The sequence below is a fragment of the Hypanus sabinus genome, chromosome 10 (assembly GCF_030144855.1).
Source record: "Hypanus sabinus isolate sHypSab1 chromosome 10, sHypSab1.hap1, whole genome shotgun sequence".
NCBI classification, from domain to species: domain Eukaryota; kingdom Metazoa; phylum Chordata; class Chondrichthyes; order Myliobatiformes; family Dasyatidae; genus Hypanus; species Hypanus sabinus.
The window spans coordinates 67223953-67236728 of NC_082715.1; the positions used below are offsets into that span (position 1 = coordinate 67223953).

General features: G+C 42.0%; 1 protein-coding gene and 1 pseudogene across 2 annotated transcripts in view; one reads left to right on the forward strand and one right to left on the reverse strand.

Moving 5' to 3' along the window:
* sh3yl1 (SH3 and SYLF domain containing 1) overlaps positions 1–12776 on the forward strand; it is an 80636-nt gene that overhangs the window by 24788 nt on the left and 43072 nt on the right. The window lies entirely within an intron of this gene.
* Positions 7730–12776, reverse strand: part of LOC132400724 (sin3 histone deacetylase corepressor complex component SDS3-like) — an 85557-nt pseudogene continuing 80510 nt past the window's right edge.

Below are 12776 nucleotides of genomic sequence, written 5' to 3' on the forward strand. Positions count from 1 at the left end.
AAGCAGGTGGCCCCTGCTTTCTATGCTTTAAATGTTCACCTAGATACAGTACTTAAATACTGCCAGAAACTCTGTATCTCTCTCTCTCTCTCTCTCCCCCTCTCCCCCTCTCCCCCTCTCCCCCTCTCCCCCTCTCCCCCTCTCCCCCTCTCCCCCTCTCCCCCTCTCCCCCTCTCCCCCTCTCCCCCTCTCCCCCTCTCCCCCTCTCCCCCTCTCCCCCTCTCCCCCTCTCCCCCTCTCCCCCTCTCCCCCTCTCCCCCTCTCCCCCTCTCCCCCTCTCCCCCTCTCCCCCTCAATCCCTTACCTTGAGTCATAGAATTGCATAGCACCAGGCCCTTTGGCCAATCTGTTCCATTGCAAGCTATTATTCTTCCTACTCCCATCAACTTGCACTGGACCATAGCCCTCCATAACCTATAAAAATAGATGCTAACTTTAAAAAAAATAGTTAACTTATAACATAAGTTGAGGACTGCATAACAGCCAAAGAAAGAGCATATAGGGTAGCAAAAGTGAGTGGGAATGATAGGGAAGCTTTTAAAATCCAACAAAAGGCAACTAAAAAACCTACAAGGGAAAAGATGAAATATGAGGGCAGACCAGCCAGTAATATAAAGCAGGATACCAAATGTATTTTTGGTGATATAGAGAGTAAAAGGGAGGTGAGAGTTGATATTGGACCACTGGAAAATGAATCTGGTGAGGGAGTAATGGAAGGACAAAGAAATGGCAGATAAATTTGATGGGTACTTTGCATCTCTCTTCACCGTGGAAGATATTAGCTGTGAATGTCAGGGAGCAGGAGTGAGTGGCATTGCTATTACAAAGGAAAAGGTGCTTGGCAAACTCAAAGGTCTTGAGGTAGATAGGTCACCTGAACTAGATGGACTACATCCCAGAGCCCTGAGAGGTTGCTGAAGAGACAGCAGATGCATTGGTCACGATCTTTCAAGAATTACTTGATTCTGGCATGGCCTGGAGGGCTGGAAGATTTCAAATGTCACTCCACTCTTTAAGAAAGAAAGAAGGCAAAAGAAAGGAAATTATAGGCTGATTAGCCTAACTTCAGTGGTTGGGGAAGTGTTGGGAGTCTTCACGAAGGATGAGATTTCAAGGTACTTGGAAACTAATGATAAAATAAGTCGAAGTCAGCATGGTGTCTGTAAAGGAGAATCTTGCCTGACAAATCTGTTAGAGTCCTTCAAGGAAGTAACAAGCAGGGTGGACAATGGAGAAGCAGTGAATGTCATTTACTTGGATTTAAAGAAGGTGTTTTTGATAAGGTACCAAACATGAGGCTGTTTAACAAGATATAATTCTATGGCGTTACAGGAAAGATATTGGTGTGGATAGCAGAATGGCTGACAGGCAGGAATCAGCGATTGGGAATAAAAGGGGCCTTTTCTGGTTGGCTGCCAGTGACTAGTGATGTTCCTCAGTGGTCAGTACTGGGACCGCTGCTTTTCGCATTGCTTGTCAATGACTTAGATAATGGAATTGATGGCTCTATGGCAAAGTCTGTGGATGATATGAAGATAGGTGGAGGGGTAGGTAGTGCTGAGGAAGCAATACGATTGCAGCAGGACTTAGACAAATTGGAAGAATAGGCAAAAAAGTGGCAGATGAAATGCAGTGTTGGGAAATATATGATAATGCATATTGGTAACGGGAAAAATAGTGTGGACTATTATCTAAATGGAGAGAAGGTTCAAATATCAGAGGTGCTGAGGGACTTAGGAGTCCTTGTTCAAGACTCCCAGAAGGTTAACTTACAGGTTGAATCTGTGGTAAGGAAGGCAAATGCAATGTTGGCATTTATTTCAAGGGGAGTAGAATATAAAAGCAGAGAGATGAGGCTGAGCCTTTATAAGACACCAGTCAGGCTGCATTTCTTTGGGCCTGAAGTCACTGTGGGGGGTCTCACTGAAACCTACTAAATGTTGAAAGGACTAGATAGGGTGGATGTGGAGAGGATGTTTCCTATGTTAGGGGTATCCAGAACTAGAGAGCACAGCCTCAACATTGATGGGCAACCCTTTCCAGCAGAGGCAAGGAGGAAGTTTTTAGCCAGAGAGTAGTAAATCTGTGAAATGTTCTGCCACAGACTGCAGTGGAGGCCAAGTCCATTTGTATAGGCGGAAGTTGATAGTTTCCTGATCATTCAGGGCATTAAAGGATATGGTGAGAAGGCAGGTGTAAGTAGGACCTCAAGGGAAGTAATCCTGTGATTGCTGCCTGTGCCACATGCTAGTAAGAGTGAAAATAAGAATAAGATAACATGTCAGCTGAATGTGTGGTTAAAGAACTGATGCAGCGAGCAGGGTTTCAGATTTGTAGATCATTTGGGGGATTGAGTTCAAGAGCCACTAGGTAATGTTGCAGCTGTATCGAACCCTTCTTAGGTCACACTTGGAATATTGTATTTAGTTCTGGTTACCTCATTTTAGAAGGAATGTGGAAACTTCACAGAGAATGCAGAGGAGATTTAGTAGGTGCTGCCTGGATTAAAAAACATATTTTACGAATGTAGGTTGAGTAAGCAAGGGCTTTTCTCTTTGAAGTGAGAAAGTTGAGGAGAGATGTGATGGAGATGATAAGGGGCATAGATAGAGTGGCCAGCCAGTGCCTTTATCCCAGTATGGGTGAGGCTAATACAAGAGATGCTTGGACACTAATTTGGCTTTTTGTCCGTATTGGACCAAGCCTATATCTATATATCCAGAGCTATATGGTTTTCGGGCCTGCAGTCCTCAGAGTCACCTGATGCCGGTGGCCAGAGTTGGGGACATCGTAAGTGGTGTGCGAGGAAGCGGAAGTGAGGCGAGCAGGCAGGAGTTTGTGCCAGGAAAAAAGTAAGCCCTAGCCAGGTGGCCCTCCTGTCCATTCTGCTGTCTATTGAGCAATTAATGTTGGAAATAAATAGCTGAATTTATGGATTAGATAGAGATTAGCACTAAATTTCCACTGAAACGTTTTGTTCCTATTATCTCTATTAAAATTAACTGAGTGGCAATTTCACAACTTCATGTTATTTTAATTAAATATAAAAAGTCTACAGGATGGCTTTTTTAGGGCAGCTTGTGGTTGAGTCCACTAAGGGAAAGGCGATTCAGATATATAAAGGTTAAAAGAGAGGCTAGAATGGATATCTGACTGTTGGAAAATTATACTGAAGAGCTGATAACGAAGAGAAAAGGGCATGCCCTGGATGCTGGATGTCCTTAATGATGAACGCTGCCTTTCTGAGACACCGCTCCTTGAAGATTCCAAGAATGAAAGAGTTGATGTATGGGAGCATTTTGTTACTCTGGGTCTATAGTTACTGGATTAGAAGATTGAGGGAGGATCTCATCGAACATTAAAAGGCCTAGATAGAGTGGATGTGGAGAGGTCATTCCCTTCGGTGAGGATTTATAGGGTCAGAGTGCACAACCTGAGAATAGTGTGACGTCTATTTGTAACAGGGAATAGGAGAAATTTCATTAATCAGAGGGTGGTGAATCTGTGGAATTCATTGCCACAGATAGTTGTGAAGGCCAAGTCATTGAGTATATTTAAAGTGGAGGTTGATAGGTTCTTGATTAGCCAGGGAGCCAAATGTCACATGGAAAGGCAGGAGAGTGGGGTTCAGAGGGATAATTCATCAGCCATGATGGAACGGTGGAACAGACTCGATAGGCTGACTGGCCTAATTATGCTTCTATATCTTATGGCCTTAAGGATCTACATGGAAACTAGATTTGTAGATGACTAAAATGTAGACACATATAGGAGTACATGGAGGTTTTATATTTTTTATATACAAAAATAATCAGGCTTTCAAGTACAATTTCTATAGTTACAATTACATAGTGTACTTAAATACCTTGGCTGTAAGCAAACTGTTTATAGAATTACATATTTACCATGGGAGCACATCTAAACTGACAATGCATCGCTGAATATTCAAACACCATTTTTGGGAATCCAAATGCTTAAAAAATTTACTTCACTATTTTTTTCTGGGAATGACTCTAAATATCCAAATACAAATATCGATTGACAAAATATGTGTGTTTACAAATACAGCGATGTTGGGGTACACAACTGAAGATGTGTCGTAATGGTAGTAACATTATCTAGTGGTCATCTTTAAGAACTACTCCCACTCGTCCAGTGCAGTGCAGAAACTTCAGGGATTGTAACATCCAGTCCTACTAATCAAACAAAAATTGATTAACAGGATAACCAGTCTGGATTCATGCCTAATCTTAACTAATCGTCTAATCAACATCAAGATTTATCTTTTGTTTCATTGTTTGAATTACAAAGGTACAAAAGTTGTGACGTTCCATGCCTAATGGCTAATTTCAGTGGTTTTAAAGTATTGATGAGTCTCACCATTGAAATGGTGTGAAAGCTAGTTTGTGCTTTTATTGTTAACCATACATCTTGATTAACATCATTGAAGAACCACTATCAGTGCCCAATTTCATTGATCATGAAGATTCTTTGAGTTCAGAGTGAGAATGTGATAGGGATTTATACTGGATTTAAATTTAAACTGAACCAGAAGATTCAGGTCACTTCTGCAGACTGAAAACAGTTATTTTGCTTAACTGTGTCTGTTTTCTACAGTGTAGAGTCTTATAGCACAAAACCCAGCCCTTTAACCCAACTCATCCATGCTGGCCAAGATACCTATCCAAGCTAGCCCTATTTCCCCACCTTTGGCCATTATCCTTGTGTAAACCATTTCTATCCATTTCTAAGAAGAGGGACGCCTCAAGTCTTAATAAGCTGGTAAGGAAGGCAGGCTCTGTCGTGGGCACAGAACTGGAGAGTATGACATTGGTGGCAGAGCGGAGGGCGCTGAGTAGGCTACGGTCAATCATGGAAAACCCTGAACATCCTCTGCACAGCACCATCCAGAGACAGAGAAGCAGCTTCAGCGCCAGGTTGCTGTCAATGCAATGCTCCTCAGATAGGATGAAGAGATCATTACTCCCCAATGCCATTCGGCTCTACAATTCAACCACCAGGGGAAAGACATGTTAAAGTGCCGGGGTTAGGACTGAGCTTAAGTTACCACTCAATGCACTTTAGTAACTATTTAAGAACTTTTTAAAAGCTATTTATTAAAGCATTTTGGGAGGGTGATTTTAGATGGATATCATATTTATATTGAGTTAAATACTTATGTAATTAGTTTTGCTACAATAAGTGTATGGGACACTGGAAAAATGTTGAATTTCCCTTGGGTTTGAATAAAGTATCTATTTATCTATCTATCCATGCACACTTGATAGAATGTTATACAATCATCAAAGTCATCGATACAACTAGTATCCTTTTCCCAGATTTTTTTTGAAAGTGATAATGAAATCGATGTTCATTCCATCAGGTTGGAGGCTACCCAGACAGAATATAAGGTGTTGCTCCTTCAACCTGAGTGTGACCTCTCCACAGCAGTAGAGGGGGCCATAGACCAACATATGCGAATAGGAAGTGGAATTTAAATGGGTAGCCACTGGAAGATCCTGCATTTTCTGGCTGATGGTGGTCAGCGAAGTGATCTCCCAATCTACATCAGGTTTCACTGATATACAGGGGACCATACCGGATACAGTAGATGACTCCAACAGACTCGCATGTGAAATGTTGCTTCACCTGGAAGTACTGTTTGGGGCCCTGAGTGGTAGTGAGGGAGGAGGTGTAGGGGCAGGTGTAGCACATGTTCTACTTGTAAGGATAAGTGCCAGAATGGAGATCAGTGGGGAGGGACAAATGGACTAGGGAATCAGGTAGGGAGCAATTCCTGCGGAAAGCAGAAAATGGAGGGGGGGAGGGAAAGATGTGCTTGGTGGTGGAATTCTGTTGGAGATAGCAGAGGTTATGGAGAATTATGTACTGGACACGGAGGCTGGTGGGGTGGTAGGTGGAAAAGAGGAACCCTATCCTTGTGGTGGGGTCAGGAGGATGAGGTGAGGGCAGATGTGCACACTGGAAGAGATACAGTTGACAGTAGCATTGATGGTGGAGGAAAGTGGAGGACTTCTCCATTCTGAAATGAAAAGCCTTATTCTGAGAGCAGATGTGGCAGAGACGGAGGAATTGAGAAAAAAATGATTGGCATTTTTTTTTACAATTAAGGGGGTGGAAAGAAGTATAGCCCAGGTAGCTGTGAGAGTCGGTGGGTTTTTAAAATACATCAGTAGTGAAGCTGTCTCCAGAGATAGAGGCAGGGAGATTGAGAAAGGGGAGAAAGTTTGCATTTGGCATCACTGTGGTGATGAGGTCAGAGTGAGAATGTAATGAAAAATGACATGCAGATGGAGCCCCATGACTGCTGCAAAACTATTGCCAGAACTGCAGTTAGAACATAGACACAAGAGATTCTGCAGATGCTGGAAATCCAGAGCAACACACAAAATTCTGAGAAATCAGTAAATCAGGCAGCATTTATAGAAATAAATGAACAGTTGATGTTTCGGGCTAAGACTCTTCATCAAGGCTGGAAAGGAAGAGGGAAGGAGCCAGAATAAGAAAATGACAGGATGGGAAGGACAAGCTAGAAGGTGATAGATGAAGCCAGGTGGTTGGGGGTAAGAAGCTGAGAGGTGTTGGATGGAAAAGGCAACTGTCTGGAGAGGAAGGAATTTGATAGGAGAGGAAAGTGGACCATGGGAGAAAAGGAAGGAGGAGGGGCCCCAGGGGCAGGTGATAGCAAGGTGAGAAGTGGTAAGTGGGCAGAGTGGGGAAATGGAAAGAGGAGGGCAAAAATGACCAGAATTTGGAGAAATCGATGTTCATGCCATTAGGCTGGTGATTATTTAAGTGGAAGTTGAGGTGGTGTTCCTCCAACCATCATGCAGGCCATGTCACAATCGGAATGGGGATAGAACTTCAAAGTGTCACTGGTTAATCCGTCTGTACATTACAATATTTAATTTGAGCATTTTAGTTTGCTCACTTGTGTGTAATCCATCTGTAGATTTCACCCCTACTTTCATAAGGTGTGTATCTCACAGTGCTTTACACTCTGGTTCAGAGAAAGGTTGTCTTGTTTGATGGTATATGTGTGTACAGTTTAATGACAATAAATTTGACTTGACTTGAAAATGGTTGGCTACCAGAAAATTCAACTTTTTGCGGCTGGAGCCTAAGCGCTTGACAAAGTGCTCCACCAGTCTGAGGTAGATTTCACTAATGTAGAGGAGGCTGTACTGGGAGCATCAGATACAGTAGATGACCCAACCATTCACAAGTGAAGTGTTACTTCAACTGGATGAACTGTTTGGGCCCTGAATGGAGGTGAGGTAGGAGGTCAATGGGCAGGTGTAGTGCTTCTGGTGCTGGCAGGGATAAGTGCCAGGAGAGAAATTGGTGGGGAGAGATAAATCCTGTAAGGCACTGGATTAAACCCTTTGCCCCACAATGTCTGTATGAATATAACACATATTTAAACTTCACATGATCCACATATCTCTATTCACTCTTTGTTCATGTCCCTTCTAAATGCTATTCTATTTATATCATCACTTCCTGTCGCACATTCTCAACATCCACCTCTCTGTTTTAAAAATAAATTTCCCTTGTACGTCTCTTCTAAGCTTTCCACCACTTACCTTCAAGCTAAGGCTCATAGTATTTGACTCTTCTACTCAGGAAAAAGACTATGACTATCTACCATACCCTGATAATTTTATAAACTACCATCAGTTTGCCTCTCAGCCATTCATGTTCCACAGTGGTAGGCAATTTATTGGAGAGCATTTCTCAGAGACAGGATTTATGAGTATTTGGTGAACCATAGTCTGACTAAGACCATACAATGCAGAATTAAGCCATTTTGTCCATCGAGTCCACTCTGCCATTCTATCATGGCTGATCCTTTTTCCCCTCCTCAGCTCAAATCCCAGACTTCTCCCCATTGGCCACTCTTTTGCCCATTCTCCTAATCTGTCTAAGTCCTTCTGCAGCTTACCTGTTTCCTCAACACTACCTGTCCCTCCTCCAATCTTCGTATCATCTGCAAACTTAGCAACAAAGCCATCTATTCCATCATCTGTATCATTTATATACAACATAAAAAGAAACAGTCCCAACACCGACCCCTGCGGAACATCACTAGTCATTGGCAGCCAACCAGAAAAGGATCCTTTTACTCCCACTCACTGCCTCCTGCCAATCAGCCAATGCTCTAAGCATGCCAGTAACTTTCCTGTTATGCTATGGCCTTTTAAATTGGTAAGGCGCCTCGTGTGGCACTTACCAAAGGCCTTCTAAAAGTCCAAATCTACAACATCCAATGCATCCCCTTTGTTGCGTATGTGGCCTGGTTACACGACAATGCTATTAATAAAAACTCTGGAGGCGGGAGCTAAGTTTCATGGTGCTTTATTGGCAGAATCCAAACTTTAACACACATATATACAATTCCATATGTGCCTAATAGTGCATGCAACAACATGTTATGACATAAAGTAGTCCCTTATTATAACATGGGCTATACGGAACACTCCTCCCCTTTTATTTTAATTGTGCATCAATGTTTTTTGTTACTGGGGCACTATGTTAAACAAATATGTTTACCCTTAACATACAAACACCTACCATTTGTTTACTTAGTAACTTAATAATATCAAATTATAACAAGCCTGTTTTTTTTACTTTTGGTCTAAGACCCACTTATAACTCAAGTCTCTTGGGGGGTCTTCTCTGCCTCCCTAGGTAATGTCTGTCAATAAACTTGTTTGTTTTAATATAGATTTCCACATTAAAATCATGAAAAGTTGATCTCTGAGCATAGGGAGTTAAGAAGATGTGCGCCTCCAACTTGCTAAGAGTTCTAGGCAACAGATCGCCTCCATATAATAAAGACTCCTCTGTGCAGCTATCCTAGTTATATACACATCTTTGTGCTATCACTTGTCTTCCTTACCCAAAACTCAATTGATCCAACTGAGCTAATTACAAAACCAATCTTCGTAGTCCCCTTAGATTCCAAATAGATAGCCTGACCTTTGTGATGCCATCTCTTATCGTAATATAACTTTCCATCTTCTATTTGTGCTTCATATCTTTGTGCTGGTGATTCAGCAGGAGTGCTGGGAAGATGCTCAGGAGAAGATGGAAATGCTGGTCTTTTCGGAGATTTAAGCTTATTGAGAGTTCACAGATCTTCCATTATCTGTTCATCTGTTAACAAATAATTTAACTGTGCAAGTGCAAATTTTCATCTTTTGTCTGTAATTGGAACAGGGTCATTAGGTCTCCTCTTTAGTTTGCTAGTCATTATTGGCTTTATCTTCATAGAATCTCCTGTGAATTCCATTGTTAGCCTCTCATTCTCAATCATCTTTTTCTTTTCTTCTATCTCTATCTTTTTATCTTCAGATTCCTTCACTGCTGCTTTCTTCTCTTTAATATAATACCTTTCCACTTGTTCTGTCTCCAGTTGCAGAAAAAGCTCTGCATTTTGTATTCTTTCCTTGTATTGTTGATCTGGTTTTTTCATCTTTTTCTGATACTCCTGCAAAGTGCCTTCCTGTAATTGCTGTAGCTGTCTTCTCAAAGATGTCAATTTCTACTAATACATCTGCTCTTTAACTTCCAGGTAGTCTTCATCATCCTGCTTATTGGCAATAACTGTCTCCCTTGCATCCTCTGTTTCTTCATCCAAGTCAAAGCCATGAATACTGCATTCATCCTCATCGTTGATGCTGTTTAGCTCTTCCTTGTCGTTGTAACAATCAACAATGGGTGAGAGGAGAGCTGCAGACATCTTCACTGCCGAGCTACCTTCCTTTGTTAACACATCTATTGCTTTTATGGTGTGCCAGTCCAACTGGATTTTCCTGGCCCATTCACGTCCCAGCAACGGTGGTCCTCCATTTTTCAGTACACAGAGGTTCAGCTGCTGTGTTTTGTCACTGTAGGTCACTGTCACTTTAATGTTACCTTTGGGATGCACTCTCAGTCCTGTGTAAGTCTTTAGCGGTAGTTTACTTTGTTTCAGAGGTATGTGAGAAAACAGTTGTTTGTGGTTGTGTACAGAGATCACCGTTAAAGCTGCACAGTTAAACCACTTTACAGATGCAAGCAACAATGGGTATGGAGCAGTAACCTGTCTATTGTTACACAACAGGCTCTTTTAGGTGCACCGTGTTTTTATCATGAAAAAGTCTAGGGTAGCTCCATTGAAGTCAGTTTCCATCCCTTGCATAGAGTCACTACTGCTATGGTGGCAAGCTATATGAACACATTCTGGAGGAAGGAGTTGTATGTGTAGCTCAATGACTTGGTTTTCTGGACTGATAGTTCTACTGTACTGACATAATTGTAGAATGAAACTTCCAGGTTCCGAACCTTCTTTGCAAACAGCGTTTCAGAAATTCTTAAGGTCTCCCAGGCATCTCAGTCGAGGTTTGTAAACACTTCAAGTAATCCAGCAAATGTGGCCTCTGGAGGTCTGAAGGTGGAAGCATTCCTGATTAATGAAACATGAATGTCTGGGTCTCAGTATCTTCTTCAGCCTGAAAGGAAATGGCCTGTGAATCCCTATTGTTCTGGAGAACTCTTGCTAGATGGTGCGGAAATCATTTAGGATTGTCACAATGCTGTGCATACTGGAGGAGGTGGATACGGTAACACGTATAATCCATCACTTCTCATTTTGTACCTGTTTGAGGAGGACAATGGCCTGAATTATTAGATTTAAGAACCTGTCTCTTAGCAAGAGGCAATTGAGCGTCGCTTTTGCTCAGTCTGACAAAGATGAAGAAAAACAAAGTTATTCTTTGGTGGGGTGGGGAGAGAGAGAGAGAGAGAGAGAGATGGAAAGGACTGAAGGTCAGATTGGCTGAGATTATCTCTCAGTGGAGGAGGCAGAAAAGCTGAAATGGAGATCACTGGGTTATGCAAAAGAAGATTTCCAGATAAGTTCTCAAGTTTGCAAGGAGAGAAAGTGTGCAAAGGAACAGCCATATTTTCAAGCTCAATCCAGTTCTTGAAGATGGTGTCTTGAAAGTGAGTGGATGCCTTAGTAGGGCAGCTATACATGAAGAATCTAAACATCTTGTTATACTGGCAAAGGACCTCCATATCTCAGACATCATTCTGAGGCATGTGCGCCAAGAGGTGGGACATGGTCGCCGTAACCACATATTGTCCACGTTGTGCCAAAAACACTGGATTCCCAGCGCTAGTGCGGGTATAAGACAAATCATTTTTAAGTGTGTTGTTTATCAATGGTTGCCTGTAGCTTGAGGATGCCAGCCAATGGCAGATCTACCTCTGGACAGGGTGTCTCCTGTAATAGAAGTGGACTAAAGACCTTTTGAAATGAAGAGCAGAAAGAGTATAGTGAAGAGGTATGGGGTCATATTTACCTGTCTGGTTATACAAACTATTCATGTTGAAGTTGCATCTCCATTGGACACATTCCTTTACTGATGCCCTTCAACACTTTGTAGAAAAATGACATGTTTGTGAACTACTCTCTGATAATGCAACAAACTTTGTTGGAGCGGAGTGTCCATTAAGAGAAACCATTTAGAAGTGGAACCATTCGCAGTTCAATGATGTTCTTCTTTATAAAGGAATTAAGTGGATTTTAACCCCCCCCACCCCCCGCAGCTAGCTGACATCACAGGAGAACATGAGTGATTGATCAAGTCTGTGCGAAAGTTTCTCAATTCCACCATGAATGTACAGAACCTTGAGAGAGAGGATTTTCATACGGTCTTTTGTGAAGTAGACTCTGTTATCAATGATCGTCCAATAACTAAGGCATCCTCTGATCTCAATGACATGGAAGTAGTAACATACAAATATCTGTTGCTTCTGAAGTCATCACCATCCTTACCACCAGGCGAGTTCCAAAAGGAAGATATTTATGCTCGTTGTAGATGGAAGTAGGTCCAATACATGTCAAACTTGTTTTGGAAACAAATGGTGGGTCCAGGAATACTTAACACAGTTATAGGAATCTCAGAAATGGTCAGGTATGAAGCATAATTTCCTCCTAGGAGGCACTCTGCTTACAGCACCTCACAATTCATGGACAACGGGAAGAGTCACTTCCAACAGAAGAGACTTTGTGTGGCAGGTGCACATCAAGACCAAGACCAAGTCTCTCTACAGGTCTATAATTGAAATCTGTCTTCTAGAGGAGGCAGAGGTTTGAGAAGCTACAGTGACAGTTCTAGAAACTTCCCTTACTTTGGTGGTTTGACTTTTTGACATTGACTTGACTTACTGAACTGACAGAGAATGGTGGTAAAGATCACTTTGTACTAGGCTAAGTGCTAGTAACCTCTGGCATTAGGTTACTGTTGCATGACTTGGTTTAAAGAAGAAAGAATATATTTGCATTACTGTTAAACTGTGTTGACAATATGTGAATATTTATCCTTAAAGATTTCATGTCTCCTATTTTGTAATATGTAGTTGTAATTAGTATAGTGTTATAATAATTAATGGCTGGGATGTAAGGGCCATCTGTATACCTGTCCAGGAGTCTCTTAAAAGACCCTATTGTATCTGCTTCCACCACCGTCAATGGCAGCCCATTCCACACACTCATCACTCTCTGCGAAAAAAAAAACCTACCTCTGACATCTCCTTTGTACCTACTTCCAAGCACCTTAAAACTCTGCCCTCTCACACTAGTCATTTCAGCCCTGGGGAAAAGCCTCTGACTAACCACACAATCTATGCCTCTCATCATCTTATACACCTCTATCAGGTCACCTCTCATCCTCCATCGCTCCAAGGAGAAAAGGACAAGTTCA